General features: G+C 36.0%; 1 protein-coding gene across 5 annotated transcripts in view; it reads left to right on the plus strand.

Annotated features, from left to right (window-relative positions):
- LOC115850479 (H(+)/Cl(-) exchange transporter 4) overlaps nucleotides 1–22,293 on the plus strand; it is a 176,818-nt gene that overhangs the window by 138,700 nt on the left and 15,825 nt on the right. For 2 of the 5 annotated variants that reach the window (XR_011377172.1, XR_011377176.1), the window contains exons 13-14: nucleotides 11,298–14,075; nucleotides 15,496–15,632. The gene's annotated coding sequence lies outside the window, so the exon portion shown is untranslated. The remainder of the gene's footprint in view (nucleotides 1–11,297; nucleotides 14,076–15,495; nucleotides 15,633–22,293) is intronic. The other 3 variants (XR_011377173.1, XR_011377175.1, XR_011377174.1) reach the window with 3 other exon arrangements.

Below are 22,293 nucleotides of genomic sequence, written 5' to 3' on the forward strand. Positions count from 1 at the left end.
CATTTTGTTCTCAGTGACCTCAAAAGAAGAGAACACAAGGGTTTTTAAAATTATTTTTGCCTTTCAAAACTCCAGGTGGTTCAACAATGGAAACTTTTTCTACTTTTTCCCTTAATTTTGCTTGTTTTATCCTATCTTGGATTAAAATTTATAGCTCAGAAGCCATTTTAATAGCATATTGAGTAAAAGTTTGAATATTGAAATCATATTATGAAATTTGTTCTATATAAGCTTTCTGTTCTCTCTGCAGGTAAGAAATATTGATGTCCATCCTCCCATCTATCAACTCATCCATCATCCGTCCATCCATCCACCCACCCAACAATCATCTTTCCATATTCAGTCTAGCATCTACCATAGGCTAGACATTTTTATGGGTTTTATTTTTTAAATTTCAAAAATAATTATAATACAGTCCTCATTTTAAGGACTTAATATTTTAGGGAGGAAAAATACCTTATCATTTACAATAGTGAGCAAAACACATGACGCTATAAATTCTGGAAGCCCTAGGGACACTATCTCAGAGATGGTAGTATTTACACAAAATTTTGAAGGAAGTCTAGAATTTGGTAGACTGAAAAAGAGAGTACCTGGGACATGAGGAACTTTTATAGTGGAGGAAAAAACATATGTAAAGACAGAAACTTGTAAATATATCAGGGTGCCCCAGGAAGCTCAGTGTGGCCGAAGGTTCTGCAGGAAAATGAGGCAAGGTCCAGGAAAGAAGATATTTGTGCATTACACAAGAAATTTATATCTAGGTTTAGTGATCTAAGGCCAAGAGGATTCTGAACATAAGAGATAGAAGTTGGGACTTACATGTTAGGAGGAACCATGTTAGGAGTATATGTACCATATGTACATGTTAGGAGTCTATGTACCACCGATGATGGTTGAAATGAAATGAGACTATCTGTGACACACTGCAACCGTCTAGTTAAGAGGAAGGGAAAAGGCACGGCTTCTGAAGTTATAAGAAGGGAGTAGAATGAAGGAGTAATGCTGAGGGTGACTGTGGGCTTCTGGTTGAAAACATAACCATGGAGCCGTTGAACAATTGAGAGAGTATCAGGTTTGTGGAGAGGTAGAAAGGAATGGAAGGTAATAAGTTCAGATTTAGTTGAGATGAGTATTTGAGCCACTTCTGGGAAAGCCAGGAGAGATGTCATGAATACTTACATTTTAAAATTTCTTATTTCACTATACACAATGCAACAAAAAAATCTTTAAAATGCATTTTTTTAACTTCTCTCAATATTGTGTGAGAAAGAATTCCTACAACTGAAATTTTAAAAGGCATGTTTAGCAGCATCCACTAGATGTCAGCAGCCCTCTGCTAAAAACGTCTCCCAGGCATTGCAAAATCTCACCTTGTTGAGAATCTCTAGGTGAATTTTTTTTCTCTTGTGAATATTAGTTGAAAATCTAGAAATGTCTGGATAAGTAGGGGACTATGACTTTTTAGGAATCCTTTGCTTGGGAAAATGTGTAGCCCCTTTGAGAAGCAACTGTATGCACAACATAGAATTCAAGAGTACTGGTTGACAGCTAAGACAAAGTCTTCAGTCCCACCCTTGTACTGTGGAGCCCCACCATCCCAGTGTGACACACAGGGTGCATTATTTTTAGAAGGCGAAGCTATTTTCAGCTATGACTTGGGGCTATGTGAAATTATTTCATGGGTTAGCACTGGGAATTTTAAATGTGTTGTCTCTTGCAGTTTACTTTCTTTTATTTCTCTGTTTTGTTTCATTAACATCAAAATTGTTTTCATTTCTCTAGAAATTCATGGTTAAGAATAAAAATGTGTGTGGTGTGCAATTTAAAAATTTGTCCCTTTTGAACGCAGAGGTCTTTCAAGTGCTTTTTTCTACTCCTTTCTCTTCACTCAGCAAAGTAATGTAAATTTTACACATAAAAAAAATTAATAGAAGGTTTTTTAATTTAAATGAATATTTTTACAAAGGTAATTTGGAATTCTGTTTCCATTCTGCTCCTCCCCTGTTGCTATTCTGGGAATGCAACACATTTTATCTGGAAAATTGCACACCAATTACAGACAATGACCAAGCCATTCCTTGCTGAATTTTATTAGTGCATTGTTTTTGTTGTTTTATTCTGTTTTTTGTTTTCTTAAACTGGAAACTGGATGTGCTCACAGAAGGCTTCCTCCTTTGTCCTCCATATTCATATATATATGTGTATGTCTGAATATATATATATATATACAAACTTTATATATTAAGTATATAAATACACTATATAGTTACATATTGATATATTAAATATATTTTTTCGATTTCTATGTAAAATTATTTAAAATTTATAAAAATACTTTAATTTTGTACAAATATATATTTAAATATATTTATTTAATTAGCTATTTAAGTCAAAGTACATTGATGAATTTACAATGGAAAAATTATCTTCATTAAATAAGCACACTAAAGAATTCCTAAGCCCAACAGTTTATTCTAAGATGAATACCTAGCATTTAATAAAAGTTTAGCATTTATTATTGGTTAATGCACTAATGCACTTGGGAGCTTCTTTTTAGCTGTGCTAGCTCTTTTTAACTATAAGCTTTGATGAAGCTACTGATATTCTTATCCTTATTCATACATGAGGGAAGTAATAATTAGAGCCCATGGCTGAAGAGTGGTGGAGTTGTAAAGCAAACCTTATGGCCCTACTTTACACCATTTTCTTATTTGTGAACATGTGTCTCCCAGTTTTCATCAATTGCATCCCTCTAATACCTGTAATAATCTGGTATTTGTTGAAAGTGTTACTCTTGTTCATCATAGATGTTTTTTATGATCATTCGATTTTTTAAAATATCACATTAAAACACTATCTAGATTATTGAGGGTTTGATACCTCCTTTAAGGGAAAGGCCTCATTTGCCTTACCCTTGACCTGGTCCTGGCAACCTACCACTCCTAGTGGCATATGCTTCCCAAAATTCAGTAAGAATGGCACTGGATTGCTGATTTATAACCTATTTTTTACCTTATAAATCGTTTAAGAAGTGAATGAAAGCTATGAACTATGTTACCAGAGAAGTATCTATTTTTTTCTTTACTTTCATGCAATGATAATGTCTCTGAAAAACCACTGATGAAGAGGTTTCAATTTTCTCCCTGCAAAATTTGCTTTAGAAAAATTAAATATTTCTTATATTTGAGAATTTCTTTTTTTTTCTTGAGGAGCACAGGAAACCAACAAATGTAAGCTAAACAAAATGGAATGAAACACAAAAAGATAGGATACCATTATTTGATGAAATATCTCTATTTTTCCCACAAAAGCACTGATTGAATAGTCAATAATTTTTCTCATACCGTTATTTTTGACATCTTTAAGATATCATCAGTTAATAATGCATTACATTTTAAGCATTTATTAGAAAGGAAATATTACATGCATTTTATACATAAGAAATCTAAGACCCCTCCAGCTCCATTTTTCTTCCTCTTTCCCCCTATTTTATAATTATAAGGGAAAGTAACAAGATGTTGGTAGATCCTGTGCAAGTCTCCAAGTTTCTCAATACACAGGCTTGTTTGTCTTTCCTGTTGCAATCCATAAAAACATTTACATAATAAATAGATAACACTAATAAAACAAATAGATGAGAAAAAGTTGAAAAATATTGTTTCTTGAACTATATTTAAATTTTTGATTTTCATCCTCTATATAGTTGACAGCTATAGTTCTTTCTACTTGATCATGCCAAACCAACTAAAATAGTAAACAAAAACCCCTGTCTCATTCCTTCCTTCTATTCCTAATCTCTATTGAAAGAGGTTTAGCTGACTGCCATCCCTATGCTGTGCTTATACAGTTGATTTACTGAATCTCTTTAATGTGTAGCTTAAATTTGATCTGCTCCATGGAGCTGTTCATAATTTTTCTTACTGATGTCTATCCCATATTTCTCTGAAGTTTTGCTGAGATTGTGAGCTGTATATGTGCCGTGTGTCTTTACCTTTTCCACCTCCAAATTCTAGATGGTACAGCATAGAAAATATGGTACAGTATAGAAAATAACAAATATATATGTATTTTTGTAAATATATATATATAAAATATATATCATAAATACATATATATATATATTTTCTCAACTTGGTTTACTAGTCACTGGACCTACTGTATCACTAACCAATGCAGAAATTTTGTATGATTTATAAAAAGGAGACTTCCTCAATATATTTTACTGCTGTCTGCTAGGATGTTCTAATAACTCTGCAAATCTACAGTGACTACGGGGTACATGGTACAGAACCTGTCTTTAGCAGTTGATACCATGCGGCATTGAAATGCATGACAATGGTCAATAGTTATGACCTTCTACTTCTTTCCACGTCAAGTGGAAAGGATCCACTCTCCCTTCATTGACCCATATTTTGGGGGCAGATTGAAGAGGAAAAAAGACCTCTAAAAAGAAAGATCCTAGACTTCTAGCCATAGGACACATGGGTGCTCCAGAATAAAATGGAAGAATGAAGAGGTGACCTTATATTTGGGCTTCAAGTTAAAGAAGCAGATCAAATGAGTTACAAGGACATCCATCTCCCCCACCTCCATTACTCCATTTTTCATGCTTGTAAGCACCTCTGTAGCTAATTATCTTCACACAAATGAAAATTCACGGTTTTGAGTAAAGCATCATCATGGAAAATGACAGCCTCATTTGGAAGCATTCTTGAAACATACAAGGAGGTTAATGGCCAATGTGCTCGTAGGAACTGTGCCTACTAAGAAAGGAAATAAAAGAGAAAAACAACCCTGAATTAGTTCTCTTCCTACACAGACACATAAGCCAGGAGAGGGAAGCTTCATTTTCTCCAGGTAAAACATCTGACCAAATGTGTAGCTCTCCCCTTTTTAAGAAAAAAGTTGAAGTATAATTGATTTACAATATTGTGTTAGTTTCAAGTGTATAGCATAGTGATTCAGTATTTTTACAGATTATATTCCATTATAGGTTATTACCAGACAGTGGGTATAATTCCCTGTGCTATACACTATATATATTGTTGCTTTTCTACTTTATGTATAGTAGTTTGTTTCTGTTAATCCACGACACTAATTCATCCCTCCCATCCCTCTCCCCTTTGTAACCACACATTTGTTTCCTACGTTTGTGAGGCTGTTTCTGTTTTTGCTTTTTAAACATCTTTATTGGAGTAAAATTGCTTTATAATGGTGTGTTAGTTTCTGCTGTATAACAAAGTGAATCAGCTATATGTATACATATATGCCTATATCCCCTCTCTCTTGTGTCTCCCTCCCACCCTCCCTATTCCACCCCTCTAGGTAGTCAAAAAGCACTGAGCTGATCTCCCTGTGTGATACAGCTGCTTCCCACTAGCTATCTATTTTACATTTAGTAGTGTATATATATCAATGCTACTCTCTCCCTTCGTCTCAGCTTACCCTTCCCCCTCCCCATGTCTCAAGTCCGTTCTCTACATCTGTATCTTTATTCTTGTACTGCCCCTACGTTTATCAGAAACATTTTTTCTTTATTTTTTTTAGATTCCATATATATGTGTTAGCATACAGTATTTGTTTTTCTCTTTCTGACTTACTTCACTCTGTATGACAGACCCTAGGTTCATCCACCTCATTACAAATAACTCAGTTTCTTTTCTTTTTATGGCTGAATAATATTCCATTGTATATATGTGCCACATCTTCTTTATCCATTCAGCTGTCGATGGAAACTTAGGTTGCTTCCATGTCCTGGCTATTGTAAATAGTGCTGCAATGAACATAGCGGTACATGACTGTTTTTGAATTAAGGTTTTCTCAGGGTATATGCCCAGTAGTGGGATTGCTGGGTCGTATGGTAATTCTATTTGCAGTTTATTAAGGAACCTACATACTGTTATCCATAGTGGATGTATCAAGTTACATTCCAACCAGCAGTGCAAGAGTGTTCCCTTTTCTCCACACCCTCTTGAGCATTTATTCTTTGTAGATATTTGGATGATGGCCATTCTGACTGGTGTGAGATTATATCCCATTGTAGTTTTGATTTGCATTTCTCTAATCATGTTGAGCATTCTTTCATGTGTTTGTTGGCAGTCTATATATCTTCTTTGGAGAAATGTCTATTTAGGTCTTCTGGATTGGGTTGTTTGTTTTTGTGTTATTGAGCTGCATGAGCTGCTTGTAAATTTTGGAGATTAATCGTTTGTAGTGGCTTCATTTGAAAATATTTTCTATAATTCTGAGGGTTGTCTTTTCATCTTGTTTATGTTTCCCTTTGCTGCGCAAAGCTTTTAAGTTTCATTAGGTCCCATTTGTTTATTCTTATTTCCATTTCTCTAGGAGGTGGGTCAAAAAGGATCTTGCTGTGTTGTATGTCGTAGAGTGCTCTGCCTATGTTTTCCTCTAAGAGTTTTATAGTGTCTGCTCTTACATTTAGCTCTTTAATCCATTTTGAGTTTATTTTTGTGTATGGTGTTAGGGAGTGTTCTAATTTCATTCTTTTATGTGTAGCTGTCCAGTTTTCCCAGCACCACTTATTGAAGAGGCTGTCTTTTCTCCACTGTATATTCTTGCCTCCTTTATCAAAGCTAAGGTGACCATATGTGCGTGAGTTTATCTCTGAGCTTCTATCCCGTACCATTGATCTATATTTCTGTTTTTGTGCCAGTACCATATTGTCTTGATTACTGTAGCTTTTTAGTATAGTCCGAAGTCCAGGAGCCTGATTCCTCCAGCCCCGTTTTTCTTTCCCCAGATTGCTTTGGCTGTCAGGGTCTTTTGTGTTTCCATACAAATTGTGAAATTTTTTGTTTTAGTTCTGTGAAAAATGCCATTGGTAGTTTGATGGGGCTTGCATGGAATATGTAGATAGCTTTGGGTATTATAGTCATTTTCACAATGCTGATTCTTCCAATCCAAGAACATGGTGTATCTCTCCATCTGTTTGTATCATCTTTAATGTCTTTCATAAGTGTCATAGTTTTTTGCATACAGGTATTTTGTCTTCTTAGGTAGGTTTATTCGTAGATATTTTATTCTTTTTGTTGCAGTGGTAAATGGGAGTGTTTCCTTATTTCTATTTCAGATATTTCATCATTAGTATATAGGAATGCAAGAGATTTCGGTGCATTAATTTTGTATCCTGCTACTTCAACAAATTCATTGATTAGCTCTAGTACATTTCTGGCAAAATCTTTGGGATTGTCTATGTATAGTATCATGTCATCTGAAACAGTAACAGCTTTACTTCTTTTCTGATTTGCATTCCTTTTATTTCTTCTTCTTTTCTGATTATTGTGGCTAAAACTTCCAAAACTATGTTGAATAATAGTGGTGAGAGGTGGCATCCTTATCTTGTTCCTGATTTTAGAGGAAATGGTTTCAGTTTTTAAGTATTGAGAATGAGGTTGGCTGTGGGTTTGTCATACATGACCTTTTCTTTGTTGAGGTAAGTTCCCTCTCTGTTTACTTTCTGGAGAGTTTTTATCATAAATGGGTGTTGAATTTGTTGAAAGATTTTTCTGCCTCTATTGTGTTTATCATATGGTTTTTATCCTTCAGTTTGTTAATATGGTGTATCACATTGCTTGATTTGCGTATATTGAAGAATCCTTGCATTCCTGGGATAAACACCACTTGATCATGGTGTATGATCCTTTTAATGTGGATTCTGTTTGCTACAATTTTCTTGAGGATTTTTGCGTCTATGTTCATATTGTCTGTAGTTTTCTTTTTTTGTGACATTTTTGTCTGGTTTTGGTATCAAGCTGATGGTGACCTCATAAAATGATTTTGGGAGTGGTCTTCCCTCTGCTATATTTTGGAAGAGTTTGAGAAGGATAGGTGTTAGCTCTTCTCTAAATGTTTGATAGAATTCGCCTGTGAAGCCATCTGCTCCTGGACTTCTGTTTGTTGGAAGATTTTATTATTATTTTTTGCAGTACACAGGCCTCTCACTGTTGTGGCCTCTCCCGTTGTGGAGCACAGGCTCTGGACGCACAGCCCCAGTGGCCATGGCTCATGGGCCCTGCCGCCCCGCGGCATGTGGGATCCTCCCAGACGGGGGCACGAACCCGCGTCCCCTGCATTGGCAGACAGACTGTCAACTACTGCGCCACCAGGAAAGCCCTGTTGGAAGATTTTTAATCATAGTTTCGATTTCAGTGCTTCTGATTTGTCTGTTTAAATCTCAGAAGGTCGTGCGTTTCTAAGAATTTGTCCATATTTTCCTGGTGGTCCATTTTTCTGGCATATAGTTGCTTGTAGTAATCCTTCATGGTTTTTTTATATTTCTGCAGTGTCAGTTGTTACTTCTCCTTTTTCATTTCTAATTCTGTTGATTTGAGTCTTCTCCCTTTTTTTCTTGATGAGTCTGTCTACTGGTTTATCAATTGTGTTTATCTTCTCAGGGGACCAGCTTTTAGTCTTATTGATCTTTGCTATTGTTTCTTTAATTTCTTTTTCATCTATTTCTGATCTGATCTTTATGATTTCTTTCCTTCTCCTAATTTTGGGGATTTTTTGTTCTTCTTTCTCTAACTGCTTTAGGTATAAGGTTAGGTTGTTTATTTGAGATTTTTCTTGTTTCTTGAGGTAGGATTGTATTGCTATAAACTTCCCTCTTAGAACTGCTTTTGCTGCATCCCATAGGTTTTGGGTCATCATGTTTTCATTATTTGTTTCTAGATATTTTTTGATTTCCTCTTTGATTTCTTCAATGATCTCTTGGTTATTTAGCAGCATATGGTTTAGCCTCCATGTATTTGTATATTTTACGGGTTTTTTTTCCTGTAATTAATATCTAGTCTCATAGCGTTGTGGTTAGAAAAGATATGAGTTCAATTTTCTTAAATTTACAAAAGCTTGATTTGTGATCCATGATATGATCTATCCTGGAGAATGTTTCATGAGCACTTGAGCAGAAAATGTATTCTGTTGTTTTTTGATGGAATGTCCTATAAATATCAATTAAGTCCATCTTGTTTAATGTGTCATTCAAAGCTTGTATTTAATTATTTTCATTTTGGATGATCTGTCCTTTGGTGAATGTGCGGTGTTAAAGTCCCCTACTATTACTGTGTTACTGTCAATTTCCACTTTTATGGCTGTTAGCATTTGCCTTATATATTGAGGTGCTCCATGTTGGGGGCATAAATATTTACAATTGTTTTATCTTCTTCTTGGATAGATCCCTTGATCATTATGTAATGTCCCTCTTTGTCTCTTCTAATTGTATTTATTTTAAATTCTATTTTGTCTGATATGAATTGCTACTCCAGCTTTCTTCTGGTTTCCATTTGCATGGAATATCTTTTCCATCCCCTTACTTGCAGTCTGTATGTGTCCCTAGGTATGAAGTGGGTCTCTTGTAGACAGCATATATACAGGTCTTGTTTCTGTATCTGTTCCACCAGTGTCTGTCTTTTAGTTGGAGCGTTTAATCCATTTATATTTAAGGTAATTATATGTATATTCCTATTACCATTTTCTTAATTGTTTTGGTTTTGTTATTGTAGTTCTTTTCCTGTTCTTGTTTCCTGCCTAGAGAAGTTCCTTTAGCATTTGTTGTAAAGCTGGTTTGGTGGTGCTGAATTCTCTTAACTTTTTGTTCGTTTTTTTGTTTTTGTTTTTGCGGTACGCGTGCCTCTCACTGCCTTGGCCTCTCCAGTTGCAGAGCACATGCTCTGCACGCGCAGGCTCAGCAGCCATGGCTCACGGGCCCAGCTGCTCCGCGGCATGTGGGATCCTCCTGGACCGGGGCACGAATCCATGTCCCCTGCATCGGCAGGCGGACTCTCAACCACTGTGCCACCAGGGAAGCCTTCTCTTAACTTTTGCTTGTCTGTAAATTTTTTAATTTCTCTGTCGAATCTGAATGAGATCCTTGCAGGGTATAGTAATCTTGGTTATAGTTTTTTCCCTTTCATCACTTTAAATATGTCCTGCCACTCCCTTCTGGCTTGCAGAGTTTCTGCTGAAAGATCAGCTGTTAACCCTATGGGGATTCCATTTTATATTACTTGTTGCTTTCCCCTTGCTGTTTTTAATATTTTTTCTTTGAATTCAATTTTTGATAGTTTGATTAATATGTGTCTTGGTGTGTTCCTCCTTGGATTTATCCTGTATGGGACTTTCTGTGCTTCCTAGACTTGACTGGACTTGACTATTTCCTCTCCCATGTTAGGGAATTTTTCAACTATAATCTCTTCAAATATTTTCTCAGACACTTTCATTTTCTCTTCTTCTGCTGGGACCCGTATAATATGAATGCTGGTGCATTTTATATTGTCCCAGAAGTCTCTGAGACTGTCCTCAATTCTTTTCATTCATTTTCTTTATCTTGCTTCTCAGTAGTTATTTCCACTTTTTTTCTTTCAGGTCACTTATCCATTCTTCTGCCTCAGTTATTCTGCTATTGATTCCTTCTAGAGTATTTTTAATTTCATTTGTTGTGTTTTTCATCATTGTCTGTTTGCTCTTTAGTTCTTCTAGGTCCTTGTTAACATTTCTTGTATTTTCTCCATTCTATTTCCAAGATTTGGATCAATTTTACTGTCATTACCATGAATTGTTTTTCAGGTAGGCTGCTTATTTCCTCCTCATTTGTTTGATCTGGTGGGTTTTTACCTTGCTCCTTTATCTGCTGCATATTTATGTCTTCCTATTTTGCTTAACTTACTGAGTTTTGGTTCTCCTTTTCACAGTCTGCATGTTCATAATTCCCATTGGTTTTGGTGTCTGCCTCCACTGGCTAAGGTTAATTTAGTGGCTTGTGTAGGCTTCCTGGTGGAGGGAACTGGTGCCTGTGTTCCAGGCAGGGTGGGTAGGGCTGGATCTTGTCTTTTCAGTGGACAGGTCGGCATCCGGTGCTGTATTTTGGGGTATCTGTGAACTTAGTATGATTTTACACAGCCTCTCTGCTAATGGGTGGGGTTATGTTCCTGTCTGGCTAGTTGTTTGGCATGGGGCATCCAGCACTGGAGGTTGCTGGCCGTTGGGTGGAGCTGGGTCATAACGTTGAGACAGAGATCTCTGGCAGACCTCTCACCAATTGGTATTACTTGGGGCCAGGAGGTCTCTGGTGGACCAATGTCATGAATTCGGCTCTCCCACCTCAGAGGCTCAGGCCTGACATTCAGCTGGAGCACCAAGGCCCTGTCAGCCACATGGCTGCCTTGAGTCACATGTACTGTGTTAAGATGGTCTCAACACTGCAGTGCTCTCTCAGGGCTGCCTCCTTGATGTACTGTTTCTGTTTTGCATAGTCATCCATTTGTATTATTTTTTAGGTCTCCCTTTTAAAACAGGTAAAAGGAAGAACCAGAGCATCTGTCATGGTGGTGGGCAGCACAGCTCTTACCCGTCTTTGCTGATGTTGTCCTCAGTGTGCCTGGCCGTGATGGAGAGGAACTGCAGCAGCCGGTGAAGCATGTCACAATTGCAGGGAGGTAGAAGGTATATGAGGAGCTGCAAGGTGGCCAGCTCTTCCTCAGGCTCCAACACTAAGCAAAGCAAAAAGAGGCGCTTCAAGTAAGTCAAAGGGGGACGTCATGCCCTTCATGCTCAACTGCCTTCAGAAAAGGATTAGCAAGGCAGATCACATTTCATTCCTTCACCCACTCTCCCATTGCTTTAACAATTTAACAGTAAGGTTCTATGAGAGATAGAAAGATAAAATCGACCTGGGGAAATGTAACATCCAGAGAAATCATTATAATCCAGCTTAGAAAGGTAACTTCATGTCCCTTATTTTCTTCTCACTCCTTTCCCTGGTATAAATCATCACATATTTTATGGATCACAGTCATCCATGGTTGTTAACTATTTGCTAACAATGACTGAGAACCTGTGAATGTTCTTAAATTTGAGTTCAGAGCACATTTGAGGCCGTTGTCTGTTGAGCAATATATGAGGTATACTTTTTGTTGGCAATAATCAAGATACGGCCCAATGTCAGTGTCTTCTCTCTCTTTTGTGATCTTAACTGTAGCATGGATGAAGAAATTCATGGAGGCTGAAACAGTTCTGATTGTTCCTCCTCCCTCTCCTTGTCCTTTTCCCCTGTGTGGGATCTGTGTCTCTAGACCTGAAGCAGCCACACTGGAAGTTCTGACACTGGGCTATGCCATCCTGATTTCCCTGGAATGTTTCCTGCCCCCCTTTCTCACTCTAGGTTCCAGAAATGCAAACTCAATTTTAGGCACAGACTCAGTGTGAACTCTGTCTGTTACTCCAAATCATCAATTTATAGCAATCCCTAGTATCCTAGAGTCGTTTAAAGGCATCCCAAATTTTTCTTGGTTACTTCCACTTGTTTTATTGCAACTTTCTTCTTGCTAATTCTCCCTAGGATAAGTCTCAGAAAATTTCCCCAATAGCCCGATCATTAAAGACCAATAAATACGGTGAAAAGTTATTAGGAAACACATGTACCAGGTTTGATGAGTGAATTGGACATCCCAGTAACCCAGGGACTCATTTCTTCAAATCACTGGATTTTGCACAGAGAGTATTGATGAAAGCTGTATACAGATCCCTGGTGAGAAGGGGATCCAACAAGAAGTCTTTCAGCAAGGCCACCACATTGTGAACACTGTGATGTTTCTCCAGAGAGATATCGAAGAGCAAAGAAGTGCAATGACAAACAGCATCTGGTATTTAGTTAACCCAGACTCTGAGAAAGAGGAGCAAACATGTTGTTTTCATCTATAGAGTCTATGCAACCCAGTCATGAACATATATATTTAAAAATGCATTATTAAATAAACGTACCTCTGGGTTTAGTGTTAATTATGCAAGCAGTTGGTCTCTAAAGCAATATCCAGAAGATTGAGAGGAAGAACTAGGGAATGGAATAGAACTTAAGTTAATTATAAATATGGGCGGTGGGGGGCAGAGTAATCCAGTACACAGCAGTTCTACATGTCAGCAATTCTGCCATGGTGGAATCTTGTCATTTTACAGAGGTATTTGACAATAAAGAAGAGACTTTTTTCTGCAAAAGATAAAATTCAAGACCACAATATTTATTTTCAATGAAATCTTAAAAGACCAATACCTAAGTAAAATCTGATGTAGATTTTTCAGAGTAGCCATTAAATTAACAATTTCCACAAGAATTCCCTACCTTAATCAATAGAACATGTCTATTATCATTTATATCAGGAGGAACATACAATGGCAATAAACAGAATAGTAATAACTCAACACTCACCTTTAATCCTTGAATACTCAACTTATTTTATATTTTGTTCTTTGCGTTAGAAAAGATTGTATGAGTTAATCAAAATAGTCGATGTAGTAAACTTGTATAATAATTTATTTATCACCTCTACACCTGATAAAAATACCCATTACTGCCCCAAATACTCACTGATGTAAAAGAGTTTCCAATAGCATACATCAGCCATTCAGACCAAAGGCTTCAATTTGTATCACTCCTATCTGTGATCATTCAAATATACCACGTTTTTTGGTTTTTTTCTGAGCATACAAACATGCAGGAAAAATGAACCATGGAAAGATGAACATTTCTTGTATTTTCTCCATTCTATTTCCAAGATTTGGATCAACTTTACTGTCATTACCATGAACTGTTTTTCAGGTAGGCTGCTTATTTCCTCCTTATTTGTTTGATCTGGTGGGTTTTTACCTTGCTTCTTTATCTGCTGCATATTTATGTCTTCCTATTTTGCTTAACTTACTGTGTTTTGGTTCTCCTTTTCACAGTCTGCACGTTCATAATTCCCATTGGTTTTGGTGTCTGCCTCCACTGGCTAAGGTTAATTTAGTGGCTTGTAATTCAGTTCCTGTGTAGCCAAGTTTACATTCCGTGTATTAGTGATATCTTATGATGTTTCTTTTTCTGTGTGAGTTATTTCAGTTAGAATCATCATACCTGAATCCACTCAGAGTGACTCGTTAAATTGTGTGATATTGAGTTGCTTCCTAACTTCTTGTTAAGTTTCTTAAGCGTCAAAAGACATGGGTAACAGGGGTTTCTTTCACAGCTGGTGGACAGATTCAATGAAATAATGCATATGAAAATATTCTGCAATTCTGCACAGGTGAGAGGCCTAATAATTGTTATTATATTATCTTTCTTCCTGGAAGTCCTGTTGTCAAGCATTAAATGTTGATGAGTAGGCTTTTATGTGACTATTAAAAAAACAACCAAGTAAACAAATGTAAAATATATTTATTTTCAAAGCCTCTTTTATCTTGACAAAAAAGTTATACTAGGAGACATTGATAATTGACAATTTCAATAGCATGAACACATAATTTCCTTAGCTCCATCAAACTAAAAATTATTTTCATTTTTCTTTATTTCTGGGTTGCTGAATTTCTTATTTCCTTCTTCTGGAACCAGCAAAGAATATTAACATTTTAATGTTCCTTCAGCCAACCAGGGAATTCTTTTCTCAAAAGATTGTCTTTTATGAAGTGATCATAAACACAGATACATCTGTAATCAGGAAATCTATTCCTGAATAAGTTAAAAACTGTATTGCAAGAATGCAACTTAGGGCTTAAGGTACAAGATATGTTGAAGGTGCAGATGTCTACAAGTAAATTTGGGGGGCAAGGGGAGGATCAATGATTCCAGAGAAACTTAATCAAAATTATTAATTCTTGGGACAGTAAAGTCATAAAGTTTTATATAAGCATCTTATATAAAAAGAATGTTATTTTGTATAGTGTATAATAGAATAATAAGTATTATGTAATTATTTTGTATTTATTATCACTTGATTAGGAACTCTCTGAATTCCACTTTTCATATTTCAATACAGTATTTATGGATTAATTTTCTTTTGTTGTACATAATATGGACACATCCAGACATTTTAATTTGAAACATTTCATTCTAACTCTATCAAAACCTTTCTTTTCTTTAAGTCAAGTTATAGTTGATTTACAATAGTATACTAGTTTTAAGTGTTCAACATAATGATTCAATGTGTTTATAGATTTACTCTATTTATATTTATTATAAAATAAAGGCCGTAGTCCCTGTGCTGTATGATATATCCTTGTTGCTTATCTATATATAGCCATTTGCAACAACATGGATGGACCTGTAGGGTATTGAGCTTAGTGAAATAAGTCAGACAGAGCAAGACAAATACTGTATGTTGTCACTTACATGTATCTAAAAAGTAAAATGAATGAATATGACAAAACAGAGACAGACTCAGAGATACAGAGAAAAAAACTAGTGGTTAGCAGTGGGGAGAGGGATGAGACGAGGGGGCAAGTGGGGGTAGGGGGTTAAGAGGGACAGACTATAAAAACATTTCTGAGATTTTACCTTTTAGTTTTGGGGACTCAATTACATTGTAGTAGGTTGAAAAGTAAAGAAAAGATATCAGAGATGAGCTTACATAATCTTGAACTTTGCTAAAGGTAATTCATTGAAAGCCAAGTGAACATAAAACGTTATGTACCCCTTTCACTTACTTGTCTCTCACTCTTATTTTTGAGCTTTCAAGTTGGAATATTTTAGGTTTAGAGATCTACAAGTAAGCGCACAAAGACTGTTGACTTTTCTTCCTTGAAACTGTGGAAGAAGTAGACATAGAACACAATACCACTAGAGCAATATAGCATGCAGAGCAACAGTAAGTAAATTAATGCTTATTTATTTCACACTATTTATATTATCCAGATTATTTGCCCTCTAAAAACCAGAGTTGTTTTATGTTAAAATATTAACTGAAGAAAAAATTTCTCATGAGATATTACATGTTTCCATGCCTTCTCAATATAAAAAATGAAATAATGAAATGAATGAATAAAAAATGAAATAGAATGAGTAATGAAAACTTTTTTCATTATTTTGAATTATTATATAGATATGAATTTTATAGAGATTTTTAGCTCTTCTTGTTAAAATAGATATTTCTGATTTTTCTGATCTTAAAACAGACACTTATTAAGGAAAATCAGAAAATGCAGAAAAATATTAAAAATAAAGCATTTTAGAAAAGACCTTGTGTATAATTACTTGATATTTTGGTTTATTTCTTTTCAAACTTGTCTCCGTGAATATATGTTTCTTCAATAACTGAGATCAACTGTATATGTGTGTTTGTATGTATAATATAATTTTTATAATATATAATCATATATTTGAAGGCTGATGTTTTTACTTAATACTATGCTGCAAAAATTTTCATGCCAGTAAAAATTTCTTTTAAACGTCATGTAAAATGGATACAAAATAATCTGTTACATAAATACTCCACAATTTATTTCACAGCACCCGCTGAGTGGTATGAGATGCCCCAACATACACTTTTCTTTTTCTGTTTTCAGTAAGCCTACTGTGAACAACTCTGTGGATAGTTCTTTCTTTACATTTCTGATTTTCTTAGAATCAAGTTCTGTAAGTGAAATACTATCATCAATGCATATGTAAAAAAGGCCAAAATGTCAATAATTTTGAGGTTGAGAAATTCTCCTCTAAAAGATTAGGTCTCTTAAAGCAAACAGATAATGTAACATCACACATTAAAAATTTAATAATATAGTTTCTCTATATAAAGACATTTTTTTTCAGTATTCAAAGTAAGTTTAAAACTGTGAGAAGTGAATGCACTTTTTTAACATTTTTTTTAATGCATTGTCTTTTTTTTACATCTTTATTGGAGTATAATTGCTTTACAATGGTGTGTTAGTTTCTGCTTTATAACAAAGTAAATCAGTTATACATATGTTCCCATATCTCTTCCCTCTTGCGTCTCCCTAACTCCCACCTTCCGTATCCCACCCTTCTAGGTGGTCACAAAGCACCGAGGTGATCTCCATGTGCTATACGGCTGCTTCCCACTAGCAATTTCTTTTACGTTTGGTAGTGTATATATGTCAGTGCCACTTTCTCACTTTGTCACAGCGTACACTTCCCCCTCACCATATCCTCAAGGTCATTCTCTAGTAGGTCTGTGTCTTTATTCCTGTCGTACCCCTGGGTTCTTCATGACATTTCTTTTCCCTAAATTCCATATATATCTGTTAGCATACGCTATTTATCGTTCTCTTTCTGACTTACTTCACTCTGTATGACACACTTTAAGTCCATCCACCTAACTACAAATAACTCAATTGCATTTCTTTTTATGGCTGAGTAATATTCCATTCTATATATGTGCCACATCTTCTTTATCCATTCATCCGATGATGGACAGTAAAGTTGTTTCCATCTCCTGGCTATTGTAAATACAGCTGCAATGAACATTTTGGTACATGACTTTTTGAATCATGGTTTTCTCAGGGTATATGCCCAGTAGTGGGATTGCTGGGTCATATGGTAGTTCTATTTGTAGTTTTTTAAGGAACCTCCATACTGTTCTCCATAGTGGCTGTACCAATTCACATTCCCAACAGCACTGCAAGAGTGTTCCCTTTTCTCCACACCCTCTCCAGCATTTAATGTTTATGGATTTTTTGACGACGAACATTCTGAACAGTGTGAGATGATATCTCATTGCAGTTTGATTTGCATTTTTCTAATGATTAATGGTGTTGAGAATTCTTTCATGTGTTTGTTGACAATCTGTACATCTTCTTTGGAGAAATGTCTATTTAGGTCTTCTGCCCATTTTTGGATTGGGTTGTTTGTTTTTTGTTATGGAGCTGCATGAGCTGCTTGTAAATATTGGAGATAAATCCTTTGTCAGTTGCTTCATTTGCAAATATTTTCTCCTATTCTGAGGGTTGTCTTTTGGTCTTATTTATGTTTTCCTTTGCTGTGCAAAAGCTTGGAAGTTTCATTGGTCCCATTTGTTTATTTTTGTTTTCATTTCCATTTCTCTAGGAGGTGGGTCAAAAAGGATCCTGCTGTGATTTATGTCATAGAGAGCGTTCTGCCTATGTTTTCCTCTAAGAGTTTGATAGCTTCTGGCCTTACATTTAGGTCTTTAATCCATTTTGAGATTATTCTTGTGTATGATGTTAGAGAGTGTTCTAATCTCATACTTTTACATGTACCTGTCCAGTTTTCCCAGCACCACTTATTGAAGAAGCTCCACTGTACATTCCTGCCTCTTTTGTCAAAGAGAAGGTGACCATATGTGCGTGGATATATCTCTGGGCTTCCTGTCCTGTTCCATTGATCTATATTTCAGTTTTTTTGCCAGTACCATACTGTCTTGATTACTGTAGCTTTGTAGTATAGTCTGAAGTCAGGGAGCCAGCTTCCTCCAGCTCCATTTTTCATTCTCAATATTCCTTTGGCTATTCGGGGTCTTTTGTGTTTCCATACAAATTGTGAAAGTTTTTTTTCTAGTTCTGTGAAAAATGTCAGTGGTAGTTGATAGGGATTGCATTGAATCTGTAGATTGCTTTGGGTAGTAGAGTTATTTTCACAATTGTTGATTTTTCCAATGCAAGAACATTGTATATCTCTCCATCTATTTGTATCATCTTTAATTACTTTTATCAGTGTCTTATAATTTTCTGCATACAGGTCTTTTGTCTCCTTAGGTAGGTTTATTCCTAGATTTGTTATCCTTTTCATTGCAATGGTAAATGGGAGTGTTCTCTTGATTTCAATGTCCGATTTTTCATCATTAGGGTATAGGAATGACAGAGTATTCTGTGCATTAATTTTGTATCTTGCTACTTTACCAAATTCATTGATTAGCTCTAGTAGTTTTCTGGTAGCATCTTTAGGATTCTCTATGTATAGTGTCATGTCATCTGCAAACAGTGATAGCTTTATTCTTCTTTTCCTATTTGGATTCCTCTTATTTCCTTTTAATCTCTGATTGCTGTGGCTAAAACTTCCAAAACTATGTTGAATAAGAGTGGTGAGAGGGGGCAACCTTGTGTTGTACCTGATCTTAGTGGAAATGCTTTCAGTTTTCCACCATTGAAGACGATGTTGGCTGTGAGTTGGTCATATATGGCCTTAATTATGTTGAGGAAAGTTCCCTCTATGCCTACTTTCTGCAGGGTTTTTTATCGTAAATGGGTGTTGAATTTTGTCGAAAGCTTTCTCTGCATCTATTGAGAGGACCATATGGTTTTTCTCCTTCAATTTGGTAATATGGTATATCACATTGATTGTTTTGCTTATATTGAAGAATCCTTGCATTCCTGGAATAAACCCCACTTGATCATGATGTATGATCCTTTTAATATGCTGTTGGATTCTGTTTGCTAGTATTTCCTGATGATTTTTGCATCTATGTTCATCAGTGATATTGGCCTGTAGTTTTCTTTCTTTGTGACATCCTTGTCTGGTTTTGGTATCAAGGTGATGGTGGCCTCATAGAATGAATTTGAGAATGTTCCCCCCCTCTGCTATATTTTGGAAGAGTTTGAGAAGGATAGGTGTTAGCTCTTCTCCAAATGTTTGATAGAATTCGCCTGTCAAGCCATCTGGTCCTGGGCTTTTGTCGGTTGGAAGATTTTTAATCACAGTTTAATTTTCAGTGCTTGTGATTGGTCTGTTCATATTTTCTATTTCGTCCTGATTCAGTCTTCGCAGGTTATGCATTTCTAAGAATTTGTGCATTTCTTCCAGGTTGTACATTTTATTGGCATAGAGTTGCTTGTAGTAATCTCTCATTATCTTTTGTATTTCTGCAGTGTCAGTTGTTACTTCTCCTGTTTCATTTCTAATACTATTGATTTGAGTCTTCTCCCTTTTTTATTTGATGAGTCTGGCTAATGGTTTTTCAATTCTGTTTATCTTCTTAAACAACCAGCTTTTAGTGTTATTGATCTTTGCTATCATTTCCTTCATTTCTTTTTCATTTATTTCTGATCTCATCTTTATGACTTCCTTCCTTCTGCTAACTATGGGGGGTTTTTTTGTTCTTCTTTCTCTAATTGCTTTATGTGTATGGTTAGGTTGTTTATTCGAGATATTTCCTGTTTCTTAAGGTAGGATTATATTGCTATAAACTACGCTCTTAGAACTGCTTTTGCTGCATCCCATAGGTTTTGGGTCATCATGTCTCCATTGTCATTTGTTTCTAAGTATATTTTGATTTCCTCTTTGATTTCTTCAGTTATCACTTCGTAAGTATTGTATTGTGTAGCCTCCATGTGTTTGTATTTTTTACAGATCTTTGCCTGTCATTGATCTCTAGTCTCAGCATTGTGGTCGGAAAAGATACTTGATATGATTTCAATTTTCTTAAATTTACCAAGGCTTGATTTGTGACCCAAGATATGATCTATCCTGGAGAATATTCCATGAGCACTTGAGAAAAATGTGTATTCTGTTGTTTTTGGATGGAATGTCCTATAAATATCAATTAAGTCCATCTTGTTTACTGTATCATTTAAAGCTTGTGTTTCCTTATTTATTTTCATTTTTGATAATCTGTCCATTGGTGAAAGTGGGGTGTTAAAGTTCCCTTCTATGAATGCGTTACTGTCGATTTCCCCTTTTATGGCTGTCGGTATTTGCCTTATGTATTGAGGTGCTCCTATGTTGGGTGCATAAATATTTACAATTGTTATATCTTCTTCTTGGATCGATCTCTTGATCATTATGTAGTGTCCTTTTTGGGTCTTCTAATAGTCTTTATTTTAAAGTCTATTTTTTCCGATATGAGAACTGCTACTCCAGCTTTCTTTTGGTTTCCATTTGCATTGAATATCTTTTTCCATCTCCACATTTTCAGTCTTTATGAGTCTCTAGGTCTGAAGTGGGTCTCTTGTAGACAGCATATATATGGGTATTGTTTTTGTATATGCATAGAGGCAGTGTATGTCTTTTGGTGGGAGCATTTAATCCATTTACATTTAAGGCAGGTATCGATATGTATCTTCCTATTCCCATTTTCTTAATTGTTTTGAGTTTGTTATTGTAGGTTTTTTCCTTCTCTTGTGTTTCTTGCCTAGAGGAGATCCTTTAACATTTGTTGTAAAGCTGGTTTTCAGTGGTGCTGAAGTCTCTCAGCTTTTGCTTGGCTGTAAAGGTTTTAATTTCTTCATCAAATCTAAATGAGATCATTGCTGGGTAGATTAATCTTGGTTGTAGGTTTTTTTCCTTCATCATTTAAATATGTCCTGAGAGTCCCTTCTGGCTTGCAGAGTTTCTGTTGAAAGATCAACTGTTAACCTTATGGGGATTCCCTTGTGTGTCATTTGTTGTTTTTCCCTTGCTGCTTTTAATATGTTTTCTTTGTATTTAATTTGTGACAGTTTGATTAATACGTGTCTTTGCGTGTTTCTCCTTTGATTTATCCTGTATGGGACTCTCTATGCTTCCTGGACTTGATTAACGATTTCCTTTCCCATATTAGGGAAGTTTTCAACTATAATCTCTTCAAATATTTTCTCAGTCCGTTTCTTTTTCTCTTCTTCTTCTCGGACCCCTGTAATTCAGATGGTGCATTTAATGTTTTCCCAGAAGTCTCTGAGACTGTCCTCCGTTCTTTTCATTCTTTTTTCTTTATTCTACTCTGCAGTAATTATTTCCACTATTTTATCTTCCAGGTCACTTATCCGTTCCTCTGTCTCAGTCATTCTGCTATTGATCCCATGTAGAGTATTTTTAATTCCATTTATTGTGTTGTTCATTGTTGCTTGTTTCATCTTTAGTTCTTCTTGGTCCTTGTTTCTTGCATTTTCTGTATTCTATTTCCAAGATTTTGGGTCATCTTTACTTTCATTATTCTGAATTCTTTTTCAGGTAGACTGCCTATTTCCTCTTCATTTGTTTGGTCTGGTGGGTTTTTATCTTGCTTCTTCATCTGCTGTGTGTTTTTCTGTCTTCTCATTTTGCTTACCTTACTCTGTTTGGGTCTCCTTTGTGCAGGCTGCAGGTTCATAGTTCCCGTTGTTTTTGGTGTCTGTCCCCACTGGTTAAAGTTGCGTCAGTGGGTTGTGTAGGCTTCCTGGTTGAGGGGACTAGTGCCTGTGTTCTGGTGGATGAGGCTGGATCTTGTCTTTCTGGTGGGCAGTTCCACGTGTGGTGCTGTGTTTTGGGGTGACTGTGGACTTATTATGATTTTAGGCAAGTTCTCTGCTAATGGGTGGGGTTGTGTTCCTGTCTTGCTAGTTGTTTAGCATAGTGTGTCCAGCACTGTAGCTTGTTGGTCATTTATTGAAGCTGGTTGTTGGTGTTGAGATGGAGATCTCTGGGAGATTTTCATTGTGTATTATTACGTGTTGCTGGAAGGTCTCTTGTGGACCAGTTTCCTTATGTTGGCTCTCCCACCTGTGACGCACAACACTCACTCCTGACTGGAGCAGCAAGAGCCTTTCATTCACATAGCTCAGAATAAAAGGGAGAAAAATTGAAAGAAAGAAAGAAAGAGG

The sequence above is a fragment of the Globicephala melas genome, chromosome Y (genome assembly GCF_963455315.2).
Source record: "Globicephala melas chromosome Y, mGloMel1.2, whole genome shotgun sequence".
In the NCBI taxonomy this organism is placed as follows: domain Eukaryota; kingdom Metazoa; phylum Chordata; class Mammalia; order Artiodactyla; family Delphinidae; genus Globicephala; species Globicephala melas.